Here is a 5283-nt window from a genome sequence, read left to right as displayed (position 1 = left end):
CTAAAGTGATCTTTCACTTTTTTGATTCAAACCCTAAAACCACAATTCCCTGGTTTAGAAATACCAAAGAAGACCTGCAAATGCTAAATATCTCATCTGAAGATGGCCTTAACTGAGATCGCTTCCGCAAGAAAATATTGACAAACGGGCTAAACCGAGACGGGCAACCGAAGAGAATTCACGGTAAGCAGGCACACTCACAAAGAATGAGGGAAATTTGGGCTCTAAAGAAGGCCAAGTTCAGTGTCAAATGCAAGAAGACTTAACGTGGTCCTTGATGGCCCAATAATAATAATAATAATAATAATAATAATAATAATAATAATAATAATAATAATAATAATAATTGTACCGGGAGGTACATCTCAACGCCGCGCAATCAAAATCAGCGCCTAAATGAACTCCTCTATTGGTAAAACAGTGAACCTGAAACTACACCAACAGAAAATGTCACCACTAAAATATGGAGTGATTTTGTTATTGTGAAGTTTCCTAAACTGACTGAATTTCTCCTAGTTTTGTTAGCTATACATCAAGAAGTTTGGACTTTTCTCCACAGATGACATTACCAAAAACTATAATCATGTACCCTGGTGCAAAGTATAAGAAGTTATAATTTAAAGAAGTTTTCTATTTCTAGATTATTGTAACTGATTGATGTTCATTTATTTTTGGGTTGGCAATATTTCCTTTTTCTTTCCGCCAGTTTTTGAATCTAGCCAATCCATAATTTCCGTATTTAATTTTCAACCTATCACATGCTTCTTGTTCGATTCTGAGTGTAACTTTGAAATTTACTAATTAAATTGAGAGGGTGTGGCCGGTTTAGTCTTGAATGATCTCGAATCTTCCCTGAGGGTTTATAAACTGCGGCTTTTCACGTTTCTTGGCCAATTGTTCGACGTCTATCTGAGTGTGTGTGTGTTAAGCAGGAGGCGGGCGGCCTCTTTCGTCGGCAGCTAGAACATCTACAAGGTAATGGCACATAACTTTATTCCTTCTTGCTAACTCCGCAGTTTAACCCGACGGAAAGGTCCTACTCTTTAGTACGTAATAACTTTTCTAAATGTAACTTTCTTCCGGCTAATGTAAAAACTTCATAAAATATTTAACTGTAAACCGGGGACAGGGAGTAAAGTACCCTCTCGAGCTCCCCTTCATCTTGGTTTGGGGTGACTACGTTTTTCTCTAACTGTTTTTCCTACTGTAATGTGTTAATGTAATTTCTATACGAGTCACCTCAGTAGTTTGGGGAAAGCCCCTGTTTCGTCGGCCTTGAGCCCTTTAGGTTTTTAAAGTGTTTATTATCTTGGAGCGCAGTACGCCTCCATTCAGTTTGTGTTTCGGGCCATTTACTTAACCTGTTCGTTTCCGCATAGGCCCTATAGGTTGGGTACGAGATACCCCTGTTTCAATTTGTAAGTTGGGCTGTGGAGGGCCAGAGAGTGAAAGATTTTTGAGGTTGCCTCGAGGAGGCTGAAATAAACGGAGAGCCGGTTAGCTCTTTTTCAAGTTTTGTAATTGTAAAGAGTGCCTCTAGAAGGGTAGAAATTGTATTTTGGGAGTAAGTGCTCCATGAATTAGGGGATTTCTGCCCTTAACTAAATAATTCTTCTTCCATTTGTAAAATTGTAAAACTAGGGGCTTAAAGCCCAAAGTGTTAAGGTTCTGAATCTTGGATTTTTCCTAATCTGGTTTCTAGATTGGCATTGTACCTGATTGTTATTTTTCCCTTGTGGAAATTTAAGTTTGTTTTTATAATGAAAGAAATATAACCTTTGTTAAAGTTTTAATTCAATTCTTGACATTGTAGTTAGACCCATTCACCCTGGCACATTCTTTCACCTCTGCATTCCACAGAAACCCCGGAACAACAACAACAACAATAATAATAATAATAATAATAATAATCATCATCATCTGTTTACCCTCCAGGTTCGGATTTTCCCTCGGACTCAGCGAGGGATCCCACCTCTACCGCCTCGAGGGCAGTGTCCTGGAGCTTCAGACTCTTGGTCGGGGGATACAACTGGGGAGAATGACCTGTACCTCGCCCAGGCGGCCTCACCTGCTATGCTGAACAGGGGCCTTGTGGAGGGTTGGGAAGATTGGAAGGGATAGGCAAGGAAGAGGGAAGGAAGCGGCCGTGGCCTTAAGTTAGGTACCACCCCGGCATTCGCCTGGAGGAGAAGTGGGAAACCACGGAAAACCACTTCCAGGATGGCTGAGGTGGGAATCGAACCCACCTCTACTCAGTTGACCTCCCGAGGCTGAGTGGACCCCGTTCCAGCCCTCGTACCACTTTTCAAAAATTTCGTGGCAGAGCCGGGGATCGAACCCGGGCCTCCGGGGGTGGCAGCTAATCACGCTAACCACTACACCACAGAGGCGGACAATAATAATAATAATAATAATAATAATAATAATAATAATAATAATGCCGCCTCTGTGGTGTAGTGGTTAGTGTGATTAGCTTCCATCTCCAGAGGCCCGGGTTCGACCTCGGCTCGCCACGAAATTTGAAAATTGGTACGAGGGCTGGAAAGGGGTCCACTCAGACTCGGGAGGTCAACTGAGTAGAGGGGTGTTCGATTCCCACTTCAGCCATCCTCGAAGTGGTTTTCCGTGTTTTCCCACTTCTCCTTCAGGCAAATGCCGGGACGGTACCTATCTTAAGACCACGGCCGCTTCCTTGAGGCGGTAGAGGTTGGATCCCTTTCTGAGGCCGAGGGTAAAACCAACCCTGGAGGATAAACATATTTAGAAAGAAAAAAATACTACTACTACTACTACTACTACTACTACTGCTAATAATAATAATAATAAATAATAATAATAATAATAATAATAATAATAATAATAATAATAATAATAATAATAATAATAATAACAAAATGTATATTAGTTTTCACGGATCTTCCTTAGAGAGGAACCATTTCGCATAGACGGTTACACCACAACACGTGATATGTCACATGACTGTGGCCACCGCGGCTGTGACAACTTCGAACTTCCTCACACTATTACACTCTATGATGAAACCCTTATCTCGCCCCCTTGCCTACGCCACTGCTAGGGACATGATATGATGCAATTATTTCAGTCATTCTGTTCCTATTTATTTTCTATACTTTTAATTATTATTTCCCACTTGGCCTTGCTCACTGTTATTCATCGATGTGTAGTGTACAGCATCTACCGCGGGAAGTTGACGTATTATTCATATTATTGCGGACCGTAATCGATGAAACTCCCCTTGCGAAGTTATCCACTAAAGGTACAGAATTAGAGTTGATTGTCATTTGCTAGCAAAAATATCCAACTCCGCAGTCGGTAGGACTCGAACCTACGCTCCCAGAGGGAATCTGATTTCTAGTCAGACGCCTTAACCACTCGGCCACGACTGCGACAGCTCAGAGCGTCTTTCACTAACGTATTTAAACAAAGCAAGTTTTCAGACGAGTCGTCATACGGGAGAGTTATTCTCCAAAGAATGATATCAATCATACTGTACGCTTGAACTGATCAGTGTCATTTGTCGTTGGTGCTAAAAGGAGAATCGGGCGATCTCTCGTTCGGTAGCTTTATGGATTTTATCGTATTCTTACTTGCTTAAATTCTGTACTACAAACCTGACGACTTTGGTAGGTAAATTTATCTGTAAATCGTTAGGCCTAGCCCACGGGTTTACTGTATGTCGAGTTGTTAAAAAAAGAAATGATGCTTGCTTGTTGTTTTAAGGGGCCTAACATAGAAGGTCGATGTCGATGGTAGCGCGGTTCGATTGCAGATGCATATGGATGCATATTCTCTGGACGGTCCGCCTCTGTGGTGTAGTGGTTAGTGTGATTAGCTGCCACCCCCGGAGGCCGGGTTCGATTCCCGGCTCTGCCACGAAATTCGAAAAGTGGTACGAGGGCTGGAACGGTGTCCACTCAGCCTCGGGAGGTCAACTGAGTAGAGGTGGGTTCTCATCCAGGCAAATGTCGGGATGGTACCCAACTTAAGGCCATGGCCGCTTCCTTCCCTGGTCTTAGTCTATCCCTTCCACTCTTCCCATCCCCCAGCAAGGCCCCTGTTCAGAATAGCAGGTGAGGCCGACGGAAAACAGATAAAGAAGAAGTAAGGTTGTAAAGGAGAGGGCATATAAGTCTCTGGTAAGACCCCAACTAGAGTATGGTTCCAGCGTATGGGACACTCACCAGGATTACTTGATTCAAGAACTGGAAAAAATCCAAAGAAAATCGGCTCGATTTGTTCTTTGTGATTTACGACAAAACTGTTGCAAATTTAGGTCTGGGAAGACTTGGGAGAAAGGAGACCAGCTGTTCGACTAAGTGGTATGTTCCGAGCTGATGGAGAGATGGCGTGGAATGACATCAGTAGACAAATAAGATTGAAGGATGTCTTTAAAATTAGGAAAGATCAAAATATGAGGATAAAGCTAGAATTCAAGTCCCCGACCGGGAATCTAACCCGGAACTCTCTAGACCAAAGGCCAGTACGCTAAGCATTTAGCCATAGAGCCGTACTCCCTGAAGTACATTCCTGGGATTTTAGGCTCTTATAAGAGTACATCAATGTTCCCTTCACACTACTCCCACTAAACTGATCTTCTTTAATTATTTTTGATTACTCTATTAATTTCAGTTTGTATTTAGGTACATTTCTCTTTTTATCATTTGTTAAGTATTAATTCAAGTAAAAATGAAATGGCGTATGGCTTTTAGTGCCGGGAGTGTCCGAGGACATGTTCAGCTCGCCAGGTCTTTCGATTTGACACCCGTAGGTGACCTGCGCGTCGTGATGAGGATGAAATGATGATGAAGACGACACATAACCCAGCCACAGTGCCAGCGAAATTAACCAATTATGGTTAAAATTCTCGGCCCTGCCGGGAATCGAACCCAGGACCCCTGTGACCAAAGGCCAGCACGCTAACCATTTAGCCATGGAGCCGGACATTAATTCAAGTGAACTGCTGACATTGTTTGGCGCTCTTCTTCCAAATGCAATTGTCCTGGGTGTTTTTTTTTTTTTTTTTTTTTTTTTTTGCTATTGGCTTTACGTCGCACCGACACAGATATGTCTTATGGCGACGATGGGACAGGAAAGGGCTAGGACTGGGAAGGAAGCGGCCGTGGCCTTAATTAAGGTACAGCCCCAGCATTTGCCTGGTGTGAAAATGGGAAACCACGGAAAACCATCTTCAGGGCTGCCGACAGTGGGGTTCGAACCTACTATCTCCCGAATACTGGATACTGGCCGCACTTATGCGACTGC

At 42.9% G+C, this 5283-nt stretch overlaps 1 non-coding gene across 1 annotated transcript; it reads right to left on the bottom strand.

Moving 5' to 3' along the window:
• Nucleotides 1–3325: 3325 nt before the first annotated feature.
• On the bottom strand, nucleotides 3326–3407 carry TRNAS-AGA (transfer RNA serine (anticodon AGA)). The gene has a single exon. It is a non-coding gene; the product is annotated as a tRNA-Ser (tRNA).
• Between the last annotated feature and the right edge of the window lie 1876 nt (nucleotides 3408–5283).

This window comes from Anabrus simplex, chromosome 6 (assembly GCF_040414725.1).
Source record: "Anabrus simplex isolate iqAnaSimp1 chromosome 6, ASM4041472v1, whole genome shotgun sequence".
Classification (NCBI taxonomy): Eukaryota; Metazoa; Arthropoda; class Insecta; order Orthoptera; family Tettigoniidae; genus Anabrus; species Anabrus simplex.
Note: the sequence above shows the minus strand (reverse complement) of the source record. Positions and strands in the feature narration are given on the sequence as shown.